The sequence below is a fragment of the Schistocerca cancellata genome, chromosome 1, assembly GCF_023864275.1.
Source record: "Schistocerca cancellata isolate TAMUIC-IGC-003103 chromosome 1, iqSchCanc2.1, whole genome shotgun sequence".
NCBI classification, from domain to species: domain Eukaryota; kingdom Metazoa; phylum Arthropoda; class Insecta; order Orthoptera; family Acrididae; genus Schistocerca; species Schistocerca cancellata.
In genome coordinates, this window is record NC_064626.1 from 227,632,933 (window position 1) to 227,647,682 (window position 14,750).

Below are 14,750 nucleotides of genomic sequence, written 5' to 3' on the forward strand. Positions count from 1 at the left end.
ACTGCATTTCGTTGGTAGCCCTAGTTTTCAGTCCATGAATAAAACAAATAAGGTTTCACTTGGCAGATGAAGACTTTTTTTGGCGCTTCATGAGATTATGTCGAGCAAGATTAAACGTAATACCTTCTCTATATGTGACATGCTTCTCTGTTTATCTTTCCTTTGTCCCCTTCAACCATGCTCTATTTAAGTTAACTCACGCTGTAAGACGCAAAACGTTGCGTGCACGTTACTGCATAGTTCGACCATCTGTTGGTACAATTATGAAGTATTACGAAGCTTTATTGTACGAGCGAGGCGAAGCGAGCGTAGTCGCGGCTGAGCGGCGAACTGGGCAACTTCGCCAGGCTTCCGTACTTCATGAATGAACTACTTCACTTGAACGCTCCACGGCAAAGAGTGAAATGAATGAAGTAGTTCACGGGAATGAACGAGTTCGACCCATCTCTAGTACTGACAGAAGTCCCAAGCCACGCTCGGCCTTGTAGACACACGGCCGCCGCACCGTCCTATGGGCCGCGGTACTGCGCATGGGCAACGCCACGATCTGAGTGCGCAACGAATTCTGCGCTGGACAATCAAGCAGCGCGGACTCAGCATGATCGGTGCTACGTAGTGCCTGGAAGAAGACAGAGTAATTGTGGATCTCTTACGAATAAATGATTGTTGAGTGAGTGATGTTTCGTTAGCACCCCAGCGCTCCACAGGCACCCACTCCAGCTCTGCGCTGGACCACCTCACAACAACACGATTCCGGATCGGGTCATAACAATACTGTGTTCGCAGGCAGGTCACCATCAGGCACACGCGGATACTCCAAACATTCGTATTTTTGGTAGATTTTACGTTGGCTGGTGACTCGAGAATTTAGAAGTGAGAGAGACCCTTCATTTTCAAAAACATTGGTGGGATTTCTCGACAAATAGCTCTGGGTCCAAATTGCTACTCGTCAATACCTTCTCGTGATCTACCTTTGTTCAAATGGCTCTGTGCACCATGGGACTCATCATCTGAGGTCATGAGTCCCCTAGACTTAGAACTACTTAAACCTAACTAACCTAAGGACATCACACACATCCATGCCCGAGGCAGGATTAGAACCTGTGACCGCAGCGGTCGCGCGGTTCCAGACTGTAGCGCCTAGAACCCGCTTGGCCACACCGGCCGGCCTACCTTTATTCAACCCGAACTGCTACATCTTCCAGTCGGTGAAAGCAGAGTTCGGCTTGCGAACATAATTGTTTAAAATTTTATTCTTTTTTTTTTAAGTTGGAGGTTGCTATAATCCTTGACTATCGCTGGTTACGCTCTTGATTAATGTGTTTAGGTACTGATATGTCACAGTGATTATCAAGAGCTGCGTTGCATCACAAAATTACGATTACAAAAGAATAGTAAAATTTTGTGATAGAATAACGTTCGCAAAAAGGATTGATATAGTAATACTGTCCAACGTAATAATAATAGAACCAAACATCTTTACAATCTCATCCATGAACCCCTCCACTGAATATTGAAACGGAGTCATATCAGCTGTCACCAAAGTTTTCAACCGCTCGCTAACAGCTAATACAGCCCCCCGGCTCTATCCCTCTCTCTCTCTGTCTCTCTCTCTCTCTCTCTCTCTCTCTCTCTCTCTCTCTCTCTCTCTCTCTCTCTCATACACACACACGGTATAAACATCATAAATAGAAGTTAGTCTCGAACATATACTTCGTTAGGTTGACAACAAATAGGTAAACATACCAAAGAGGACGAAACACGTAATGAAGTCGCAATATTTACGTTGGGAAAAACCGTGTCTGACGAAATAGTTGTAACTAGTGACAAAAGAACAATAGTACACCACAAAAAGAGGTGGGAAACATGGTGAACAGTGTGAGGAAGGCCAGAACACAAAGTTATGATTGTATGGCAGTGATGAAGTGGTCAGCTCGTGGTCGTGCGGTAGCGTTCTCGCTTCCCACGCCCGGGTTCCCGGGTTCGATTCCCGGCGGGGTCAGGGATTTTCTCTGCCTCGTGATGACTGGGTGTTGTGTGATGTCCTTAGGTTAGTTAGGTTTAAGTAGTTTTAAGTTCTAGGGGACTGATGACCTCAGATGTTAAGTCCCATAGTGCTCAGAGCCATTTAACCATTTGATAAAGTGGTGGTGCGACCTCCCGATCAGATGTGAGGGACCGCACATCAGCAAATCGTAAGTTACTACTTTTACACAAAAAAATCGCGAAGTGAACTGTTTAATAATCTAAAACTAACAAAACTGTATCGTTATACATCTCACTGATGATGTCTTGGAACAGGAAAAGCGAAACGCGTAGGGGGATAAATAAAGTAACTAGCAGCAGGACAAGGCAGTTTTATTTATAAAACAAGTATTTATTGTGATAGCAATCGAAGTATGGTCCTTGTAGACTGGTCTACAAGGTGAACCCGAGATCAATACACAGAATTTCTGCTGTTGTTCAGGATTATTTTCTGAGTATTTTTGTGTAATGAATTTGTTCTCGAATGGCTCATTACATTGTAATTGCTTTTTTTCGTTTGGTTTCTTATGCCCACTTATCCTTGTATCTATATTACACCAAAAGTATTTGCAGAACATTGCGTATGTCGACAGTATCCGCTGCTTGTCTCGTCTGGAAACAAACTTACTGGATTCAGGCATGGTACTTGTTGCTGACAGCAGTGAGACTTCAGGACAAATAGCTCTGGGTGAATTTACATGCTCTAACTTTCTTGAAACTGAATTGAATTTATATACCTATCATTCGGACAGGACAGAATGTAGAGCTCGTTTTCTGAGCATAATTCTTTTAAGGGGGAGGTTGCTGTAATTCCTTTTCTACGCTGGCTACACCTGTGATTATATGTATCGAGGTACTTGTAGGTCACCACGATTGTCAGAACCTACGCTACAACGCAAGCTTCGGTTGGAAAGATAAGCGACGATGGTGAGTCAGAACCGTAGTTATTAACCATCCGATCTGGTTTTGCCTGGTCAGAACCGTCCAAACAACAAATTCAGTGAGAAACCGATGAGTCGCTTAGTGCTAACACCAACCATGAAGCCAGCAGTACAATAAACGTGTGCCTGAAAATGTTGCATTTTTGTCAATATCTCAAGAAAATAATTCCCAGAAAATCAACCCTGAAATTATCATTGTAAGAATGGGAATATTACAATTTTTGAAACTTATTTTGTGGTCGGAGTATGTGAAGTGTTTGGTTTTAAACACTTCAGAGTAGATCATTATCTAATTTTATAAAAGGTTACTTTTATGCAAAATAGATAATTCATGTTAAGTTACAAGCAGTTACAATGTACATCAATTACTGTAAGTGGCACCAATACTCCTTTACTGATTGAAGTTGTCACTGAATATGCATTACATTAATTTGCTGCTCTGAAGTGTAGTGTTTGTAATAAAGGTTAAACAACTATACAAGCTAAATGGTATTACAAGCTTGAACCAAGTGCACATAACAAAACGATATCACATAAATTAACTTCTGGGTGTAGATTAAAGCAACGCAACGCGCATGTCAGTTATAACCGTTTTAATTTGATTTTGAGCAGAACATAAAAACCCACCGATGCGGTTCCGGATACAAACATGGAAAACAGTCTGAACATGACACCTGTGCTGCTTGTCTGCGAAGTCGTACGTAACTGAATGGACATCTGGGTTCTACCCAGCGCCGGTTCATTATCAGTGTCACAGAGGCTAGCACGCTGAACGAGCAGATAGAATGAAGAAACCTACACAAGAGAGATGTATTCTCGCTGGGCATCTCATTGTTGTAGTCAGACACCTGACGAGAAGCGGGCGCATCAAAGAACGGAAAACGAAAAATCTGCACCAAGGTGCTAGATACACAGAAATGCATCCATGTATATCGAAGGAATATAGATACCCTGTCGTCTATTTACAACAAGTAACGTCCCGTCACGATGAGCTAAATGTAACCAATCTACTGTTAGTATGTGGATACGAAATAATATCTTGCCAGGATAAACTAAATGGAACCTATCCATTACTATGTGGGGTGGAACTAAGTAAGTTGTATTTGTATGGCCCTCATTTTAGCAGGAGGTCTTTGTGACAACGGCCATTACTAGTGTGACAGCCGTCCTTAAGATTTTATTTTATTTTGTTGCAACCAATTTCAACGCTTCAATGCGCCATCTTCAGGTTGTAGTTGGCAGTTGATGGTTGGAGTGCTGACACATTATCTGCGTATCCAATTATGCTGGCAACTGATGTAATATATATTGGGATCATATCCACCCGTACCGCGTCAATAACAGCCTGGAGATGGCGCACTGAAGCGTTGAAACTGGTTTCAACAAAATAAAATAAAATGGTAAGGAGGGCTGTAGGTGTTTTATTTTGTTGTTGTATTTGTTATTTCCCACTAATCACACAATACAAGGGTCTCCATACGTCTGAGCATCAATTATTAACAAAAAATAAATTATTATATCCTATAGCCGTTAGATTGATTGGAAACTCTTCTCATTCTCAAGAATATTTGCAACACGGAATTGTCATAAGAAACAACGTTCCTCACACATACAGGGTGGTCCATTGACAGTGACCGGGCCAAATATCTCACCAAATAAGCATCAAACGAAAAAAGTACAAAGAACGAAACTCTTCTAGCTTGAAGGGGGAAACCAGATGGCGCTTTGGTTGGTCTGCTAGATGGCGCTGCCATAGGTCAAACGGATATCAACTACATTTTTTAAATAGGAACCCCCAATTTTTATTACATATTCGTGTAGCACGTAAGGAAATATGAATGTTTTAGTTGGACCACTTTTTTCGCTTTCTGATAGATGGTGCTGTAATAGTCACAAACGTGTAAGTACGTGGTATCACGTAACATTCCGCCAGGGCGGACGCTATTTGCTTCGTGATACATTACCCGTGTTAAAATGGACCGTTTACTAATTGTGGAGAAGGTCGATATAGTGTTGATGTATGGCTAGTGTGATCAAAATGACTAACGGGCGTGTGCTATGTATGCTGCTCTGCATCCTGGACGACATCATCCAAGTGTCCGGACCGTTCGCCGGATAGTTACGTTATTTAAGGAAACAGGAAGTGTTCATCTGAAACGTCGACCACGACCTGCAACAAATGATGAAGACCAAGTAGGTGTTTTAGCTGCTGTCGCGGCTAATCCGCACATCAATAGCAGACAAACTGCGCGAGAATCGGGAATCTCAAAAAACGACATCAACATCGATTGCAGCCGTACTATATTACTACGCGCTAGGAATTGCATGGCGACGACTTTGAACATCGTGTACATTACTGCCACTGGGCACAAGTATTTCTAAGTTCTAGGGCACTGATGACCTCAGAATTTAAGTCTCATAGTGCTGAGAGCCATTTGAACCATTTTTGTTACCATGGTGTACCTACTTATCTGCTTGGCATAGTTCATTCAAAAATCTCGTCACCGTAATTAGGGCTAATCCGAACATATCGGTAATCCGAACAAGGTACGGTCCCAATTCGTTCGCCGGCCGGAGTGGCCGAGCGGTTAAAGGCGCTACAGTCTGGAACCGCACGACCGCTACGGTCGCAGGTTCGAATCCTGCCTCGGGCATTGATGTGTGTGATGTCCTTAGGTTAGTTAGGTTTAAGTAGTTCTAAGTTCTAGGGGACTTATGACCACAGCAGTTGAGTTCCATAGTGCACAGAGACATTTGAACCAACCCAATTCGTTCAGATTAACGGGACTCTGCTGTACTCTGTAACAAGCCACAGGAGACAGTCGACGTCTTATACCACAGTACGAAGAAAATGACGCCGAACAATCGCCGAAAATTTCGTCTCTCGACCGCTCTACATCTACGGCAGCAATTCCCGCGTCCGTATGCCGGGAGGGTACACACATGAGGGAAGCATACACCCAAATCATCAGTGATTTTCATTATGTTTCGAACGGTTGTAGCACATAATTAGACGCAATAAAATACTGCTCTGGTAAGTGGCTTTTCTGCAGTCTTCACGAGAAATTTTTCAAGGATGTTTTTCTGGGTGGCAGGCGTTGTCTAGTGGAGTTGGCGTAAGCAGCGTAGGCATACCACATGTGTGTCTCGCCATATATTTTATAATAACCACCATAAACATCGCTAGTAGAAATAACGTTTCTTCAGGAAAAATCATAATCATTGTGGTACATGCGTAACGAAAGTTGGCAACAGCAGAAACTTTTTCGGGAGGGGTACCGGATTCAAAACTTGCCAGTTTTGATGTAATTATTACGATGAGTTTGGAAACGTGTGAAGTCCGAAGAACTTAATATGATATTGAATAACTATTGTATCTGAAAAGACTGATAGTAACTTGGATTTTCTAGAGTTACGTTAAATGGTTCAAATGTCTCCGAGCACTATGGGACTTACTTTAACATCTGAGGTCATAAGTCTCCTAACTTAGAACTGCTTAAGACTAACTAACCTAAGGACATCACGCACATCCATGTCCGAGGCAGGATTCGAACCTGAGACGGTAACAGATGCGCGTTTCCGGACTGAAGCGCCTAGAACCGCTCGGTCACAGAGGCCGGCCTACAGTTACGTTACTTCGGTACCTTAGCGGAGTTTGTATTTCAGTAGTATTAAACGCTGTTCAGTCACATTAATGTAATCATCTGTCAAACGCCTGACAAAACCAACTTTTGTAGCGCCTACCACTGCGAGAAGCAGGAAGAGAGTCAAATAGGGTCTGAAAGGTACAGACAGGCACATGAAACCATGGCGACTCCAGTGCAGAGATCAGCTGGGTTTCTCCATTGAGGATCCATGGCGCGACAGCCCGTTCGAGGTGCTCCCAAAGTCTCTAGATTGGGTTTAAATCCGTGGAGTTAGGTAGCCCAGAGAGTACCGTAAACTTATCGTTACGAGGAAAATCAAATTCGTGTAGGCGTGGACATGGTCCCCAACCGTAGATGCATAGTTGTGTTGATCCACTGTGCCTTACAGTATGACGAGATCACCTAGGGAATACCACAAAAAAGTTCCCCAGGCCATAGCACTCCCTCCTGTTTCCATAGTGTTTGCTTTCACGCTGTGAACACCAACGGCTATAAATGAATGTCCAGTTGCAGTACTCGAGTGGAAACGCCAGGCTTCGTCGCCCATCAACAACAGTCAGCATGGATGCAGGCCCAGGCGCCTGCTGCCAAGACCCATACGGACGATTCTTACCTGAACGGTCGTTGTGCAGACAGCTGTTGGTAGCCCCTCGGTTTATCTGTGCGGTCAGCTACTCGCCCGTGCACACCTCCGCAGCCGTCATTCCGTGCTGTTATTTATGGTCCATACTGCACAACATTTACTTCGACGTTGGTTTTGGATGGGTCCATTTTGCCATCACGGTATACTTTAACAATAACGACACCGGAACAGTTTAAAACTTAGCCGTTTCGGAAATGATTCCACCTTTGGCACGAAATTCAATGACAATGCCCTTTGGGACTTCAGATAAATCGCCGTATTTCGGCATTACGCCAACGGCCTTGCCACAGTGGTAACACCTGTTCCCATCAGATCACCGAAGTTAAGCGCTGTCGGGCAGGGCTAGCACTTGGGTGGGTGACCATCCGGTCTGCCGAGCGCTGTTGGCAAGCGGGGTGCACTCAGCCCTTGTGAGGCTCCGGTCTCGTAAACTGACATACGGCCGGGAGAGCGGTGTGCTGACCAAATGCCCCTCTATATCCGCATCCAGTGACGCCTGTGGTCTGAGGGTGACACGGCGGCCAGTCGGTACCTTTGGGCCTTCATGGCCTGTGCGGGAGGAGAGCTTTTCCGCATTACGACAGCGACTTCACTCTTGTACACATCCCCCCGACATGTTTTATATGCCCTCCCGCATTAGTGCTGCCACCTGGCGATGGTGAATAGTTATTACGCGTTGATCTCGAACGTAGGTGGCGGACACAGTATGACTGACCATCATTGACACCAAGGCAGAAGCGACTCTCATCGCTGAAGACGACACGTCTCCATTCGTCCCTCCATTCATGCCTGTCCCGACACCACTGGAGGCGGGCTGCACGATGTTGGGGCGTGAGCGGAAGACGGCCTAACGGTGTGCGGGACCGTAGCCCAACTTCATGGAGACGGTTGCGAATGGTCCTCGCCGATAGCTCAGGAGCAACAGTGTCCCTAATTTGCTGGGAAGTGGCGGTGCGGTCCCCTACGGCACTGCGTAGGATCCTACGGTCTTGGCGTGCATCCGTGCGTCGCTGCGGTCCGGTCCCAGGTCGACGGGCACGTGCACCTTCCGCCGACCACTGGCGACAACATCGATGTACTGTGGGGACCTCACGCCCCACGTGTTGAGCAATTCGGCGGTACGTCCACCCGGCCTCCCGCATGCCCACTATACGCCCTCGCTCAAAGTCCGTCAACTGCACATACGGTTCACGTCCACGCTGTCGCGGCATGCTACCAGTGTTCAAGACTGTGATGGAGCTCCGTATGCCACGGCAAACTGGCTGACACTGACGGCGGCGGTGCACAAATGCTGCGCAGCTAGCGCCATTCGACGGCCAACACCGCGGTTCCTGGTGTGTCCGCTGTGCCGTGCGTGTGATCATTGCTTGTACAGCCCTCTCGCAGTGTCCGGAGCAAGTATGGTGGGTCTGACACACCGGGGTCAATGTGTTCTTTTTTCCATTTCCAGGAGTGTATATCCACATATCATTAAATCCTGCTATCAAAACGAGTAATGAAATGAAGCAACAAATCATTCACAAAAATAAATTCTTCATACTCCCATGGTGTTTGGCTGAAGCTAAAAATTAAAAATCTGGAATGGAAAAGAAAGGCGTGACTGAGAAAATACAGCTGGATACATTAAGAACCGTCGGAAATGTGAGACATAAAATGAAGTTTGAAAAGTGACTTTGATGCCATCTATAACAGTTTATTTACTTATAAAACTTCGAATCCATTCAAGTCACTGCATTTATTGCATTACTTATCTGAGGTTTTTTTTGTGTCGACTAGCATAAATAAAGTTGATGAAAATGTGTTCAGAAAACTACAGTTTTTTGGCTTGGTTAGGTAAAGTGAAGATATAAACGAGTAGATGAATGTGGGAAACCTCCAAAAACCACCCTCAAATTGCCTGGCATAATCAACATTTAGCACGCTAGGTCTGCAATATAGTAATTCTCGTCTGTCCAATTTTTCACATTGTTGTGCAAAAAGTCAATTGAAACGCACAATTCATATATCTGCGAATGCATGTGGAGCTGTGCTGTTCCCAGAGACTTTAAGGAAATCCCAATCCCGGACAGAAGGTTTTCCCGACCTTGAGATTTCACAGTTTTTTTCATTCTATTTAGTGCAGAAAACTGTTTTCGTTTCGAGAGTGACAAGTTTGGGTCCAAAGGATAAACACAAATTTACAGGCCTACAGTATAGCACAGCTGCTGTCGTGTAACATTGAATGCAGAAAAAGCCACTCATCATGGGCTTTCTTTTTCCACAGACAGATAATGAACTACTTTTGCGATTACGTTGGGCATTAAGAGGAGAGGTATCCTTATAGGAATTGGGGATGAAAGACTAGCACATATATTGCTACCTTGTTTATGTGTTGGGAATTGGTGGCGGAAACTGTGCTCCAGGCCGCTGGATTGGCTGCTTTCTGCAGCTCGGTAAGGGCTGAACGGGGAACGGGAAAGCGGCAGAAGAAAGACTGAAGACATTTCGGCAAGGTTCTGTAAAGGTTCGTGTCCATCCTTACTTCAGATCAGCACCACATAGCTCCAACAGTGACTGCTAAAGATGTAGTACTTCTCGTCGTGGTCGGCACAGTTACGTCTGCAGACTAGTGGAGTCGCAGACAATGACTGCCAGAAACTCGAGAGAATTTTGCACTGAGAATAACGCTGTACACAGGTACGTGGAGTATGAAGTCGCCCTCTGGTCCCCACTGGTGGACGCCTTTGGCAACGAAGTATAAGGGAGGGATAATAAGGAGTGTTGATGAAATGATCTTTTCTTTATCGTTGGTGTTTGAGACTTGGAGAGGTTTCTGGAACCATACAGTTTTAATTGACTTATTTATTGGATAGCAGCGACGTAATATCGGGATGTATATGCGTTTATTAATGAAGGCTGTATTTTCAGTACGCTCATTAATATCACAAAATTAAACTTTAATTTCATCACGAAACTTTATTAATATAATGTGTGCTGTATATGAGTGTATCGCAGTTAAGTAGTGCTGCGTTACACCTTCTTCGAATAATGTACGCTGTATTTGCGTAATGTGCATGAGTGTCGATACATAAAAAACTAAACTGCTCTACGATTTCTTCTTACGCCTCTGTTATACCTCGCAACGAATGTACAATGCTAATTATTGTTATTGTTAGTTTCTGAATAAACATGATTTCTTGCAGCAATAGAAGTTTTTGGTGTAGGATTGCGAAATAAATATGGCGAGATTTGAACTCAGCACTGGTTGGTTGGTAGGTTGATTCTGGGGAAGGAACCAGACAGCGAGGTCATCGGTCCCGTCGGATTGGGGAAGGACAGGGAAAGAAGTCGGCCGTGCCCTTTCAGAGGAACCATCCCGACATTTGCCTTAAGGAAATCACGGAAAACCTGCGAGCGGTTCTAGGCGCGACCGCTACGGTCGCAGGTTCGAATCCTGCCTCGGGCATGGATGTGTGTGATGTCCTTAGGTTAGTTAGGTTTAAGTAGTTCTAAGTTCTAGGGGACTGATGACCTCAGACGTTAAGTCCCATAGTGCTCAGAGCCATGTGAACCATTTTTGAACGGAAAGCCTAAATCAGGATGACCGGACGCTGGTTTGAACCGTCGTCCTCCTGAATGCGAGTCCAGTGAGCTAGAACGCAATACTGGCAGACATCAAGTCTGCTACCATACTCGGTTGCACTCACGATGCTACTCGATTGCTGATCTCCTCTCATGGTATTGAAGCAGCTCTTGAAACTTTGAACCTCGATTGCTCCAAAACACCCAAAGAAATGCGTCACGCCAGAGAACCATTGTTACACCTAAGCAGAGGATTACTCATAAGTACGTCCGGGGTTTCAGAACATGAATGTGTGCATACATATATGACATATGTCAGTGGATAGGGCACCCTCAAGTTTGGATTCGTGCTACGCACTGTGGCGTAGTTTCATAAGAAGCAGGAGTGCTCCCTATGCTCGCATCGATTTTGTTCACGCTTGTACGTAGGCAACTCAGTGAAGAGATCTCCAAACCAGGCTGCTGATGCGGCTTCTGGGGCAATTCGTGTCCACGACTTGAATGGACACGCACGTATCGTCGCTTTTCCTAATGTTAGTTGAGAACTTGGAGAGATACTCTGTCCGCCGATATGTAACTATTTTCTGTACGTCTTACAGTTTTTCACACAGTCGTTTTCTGCGAACCCAAAAGGTAGTTACGAATAATCCTGGATGTGCAAATGGCTTCAAAACGATTGTTACCGCCGGCCGCTGTGGCCGAGCGGTTCTATGCGCTTCAGTCCGGAACCGCGCTACTGCTACGGGCGCATATTCGAGTCCTGCCACGGGCGTAGATGTGTTTGATGTCCTCATGTTAGTTAGGTTTAACTAGTTCTAAATCTAGGGGACTGAAGACCTCAGATGTTAAGTTCCATAGTGCTTAGAGCCATTTGAACGACTGTTACACATTTTTACGGCAGGCCAAGCAATTTTTATTGAATGATGCACTGCACTTCATAGTGACACAGATGCATGATACTACACTCCTGGAAATGGAAAAAAGATCACATTGACACCGGTGTGTCAGACCCACCATACTTGCTCCGGACACTGCGAGAGGGCTGTACAAGCAATGATCACACGCACGGCACAGCGGACACACCAGGAACCGCGGTGTTGGCCGTCGAATGGCGCTAGCTGCGCAGCATTTGTGCACCGCCGCCGCCAGTGTCAGCCAGTTTGCCGTGGCATACGGAGCTCCATCGCAGTCTTTAACACTGATAGCATGCCGCGACAGCGTGGACGTGAACCGTATGTGCAGTTGACGGACTTTGAGCGAGGGCGTATAGTGGGCATGCGGGAGGCCGGGTGGACGTACCGCCGAATTGCTCAACACGTGGGGCGTGAGGTCTCCACAGTACATCGATGTTGTCGCCAGTGGTCGGCGGAAGATGCACGTGCCCGTCGACCTGGGACCGGACCGCAGCGACGCACGGATGCACGCCAAGACCGTAGGATCCTACGCAGTGCCGTAGGGGACCGCACCGCCACTTCCCAGCAAATTAGGGACACTGTTGCTCCTGGGGTATCGGCGAGGACCATTCGCAACCGTCTCCATGAAGCTGGGCTACGGTCCCGCACACCGTTAGGCCGTCTTCCGCTCACGCCCCAACATCGTGCAGCCCGCCTCCAGTGATGTCGCGACAGGCGTGAATGGAGGGACGAATGGAGACGTGTCGTCTTCAGCGATGAGAGTCGCTTCTGCCTTGGTGCCAATGATGGTCGTATGCGTGTTTGGCGCCGTGCAGGTGAGCGCCACAATCAGGACTGCATACGACCGAGGCACACAGGGCCAACACCCGGCATCATGGTGTGGGGAGCGATCTCCTACACTGGCCGTACACCACTGGTGATCGTCGAGGGGACACTGAATAGTGCACGGTACATCCAAACCGTCATCGAACCCATCGTTCTACCATTCCTAGACCGGCAAGGGAACTTGCTGTTCCAACAGGACAATGCACGTCCGCATGTATCCCGTGCCACCCAACGTGCTCTAGAAGGTGTAAGTCAACTACCCTGGTCAGCAAGATCTCCGGATCTGTCCCCCATTGAGCATGTTTGGGACTGGATGAAGCGTCGTCTCACGCGGTCTGCACGTCCAGCACGAACGCTGGTCCAACTGAGGCGCCAGGTGGAAATGGCATGGCAAGCCGTTCCACAGGACTACATCCAGCATCTCTACGATCGTCTCCATGGGAGAATAGCATCCTGCATTGCTGCGAAAGGTGGATATACACTGTACTAGTGCCGACATTGTGCATGCTCTATTGCCTGTGTCTATGTGCCTGTGGTTCTGTCAGTGTGATCATGTGATGTATCTGACCCCAGGAATGTGTCAATAAAGTTTCCCCTTCCTGGGACAATGAATTCACGGTGTTCTTATTTCAATTTCCAGGAGTGTAGTTTTCAACATAGTCACCAAGCCTCCGTAAACAACGATCGGAATGTCTGCCAGTAATTCAGTTCTTCGACGACAGAAATCTATTACAATGGTCACGGAGCCATCTGAGAATTGCTGTGTGAACGTCAACATCGTCGGAAAATCTCTTTCCTACCAGATGTTTATTCAGCCTGCCGAAAAGATGGACATCTCAAGGTGCAAGACCTGGGCTGTATGGTGGGTGCTTCCAAGATTCCCAACGAAAACGCTGAAGTAGAGCTTGAATTGTCCACCCGTGTGGAGTGCTGCAGCTATGTGCAAGAGAACAATGCACGGAATTTGAAAGCATCGTTTGTGAGAAACTCAGCTTGCTCTTTTCTCAAGTGATATCCAACAACGCATGGATGACTGGTAACAGGCAGATCCATATTCATAGTTTCCCGGATAGTTTTGTGTACGGTGCCCCACAGCAGACTGTCGAAGGCAGAGCGTAAGGTTTATGTTGTCTGGCATGTTAGTAGCCGCCGATTTTTTAAGTAATAGAACACAGTTTGTCCTCGACAGCGAGTGTTCATCAGAACCAAGGGTACCGTCAGAAACGCCCAGGAAAGTGTAGAAGGACCTTTCTTATTCTCGATGTACACAAATGATCTAGCGGGCAGCGTGAGCAGCAATTTGTGGTCTTTAGCTGATGACTCTGTGTTGTACATCTACATCTACATTTATACTCCGCAAGCCACCCAACGGTGTGTGGCGGAGGGCACTTTACGTGCCACTGTCATTACCTCCCTTTCCTGTTCCAGTCGCGTATGGTTCGCGGGAAAAACGACTGTCTGAAAGCCTCCGTGCGCGCTCTAATCTCTCTAATTTTACATTCGTGATCTCCTCGGGAGGTATAAGTAAGGGGAAGCAATATATTCGATACCTCATCCAGAAACGCACCCTCTTGAAACCTGGCGAGCAAGCTACACCGCGATGCAGAGCGCCTCTCTTGCAGAGTCTGCCACTTAAGTTTGTTAAACATCTCCGTAACGCTATCACGGTTACCAAATAACCCTGTGACGAAACGCGCCGCTCTTCTTTGGATCTTCTCTATCTCCTCCGTCAACCCGATCTGGTACGGATCCCACACTGATGAGCAATACTCAAGTATAGGTCGAACGAGTGTTTTGTAAGCCACCTCCTTTGTTGATGGACTACATTTTCTAAGGACTCTTCCAATGAATCTCAACCTGGTACCCGCCTTACCAACAATTAATTTTATATGACCATTCCACTTCAAATCGTTCCGCACGCATACTCCCAGATATTTTACAGATGTAACTGCTACCAGTGTTTGTTCCGCTATCATATAATCATACAATAAAGGATCCTTCTTTCTATGTATTCTATGTACGGGAAGGTATAGTCGTTGCGTGTCTGTAGAAAAATGCACAGTGACTTAGACAGAATTTCTAGTTTGTGCGGTGAATGACAGCTTACTCTAAATATAGAAAAATGTAAGATGATGCTGACGAGTAGGGAAAACAATCCTGTACCGTTCGAATACAGCATTTGTGGGATGCCGTT

At 46.2% G+C, this 14,750-nt stretch overlaps 1 pseudogene; it reads left to right on the forward strand.

Moving 5' to 3' along the window:
- The first annotated feature begins 7,527 nt into the window (after nucleotides 1-7,527).
- Nucleotides 7,528-7,645, forward strand: LOC126105253 (5S ribosomal RNA; annotated as a pseudogene).
- The last annotated feature ends 7,105 nt before the right edge of the window (nucleotides 7,646-14,750 follow it).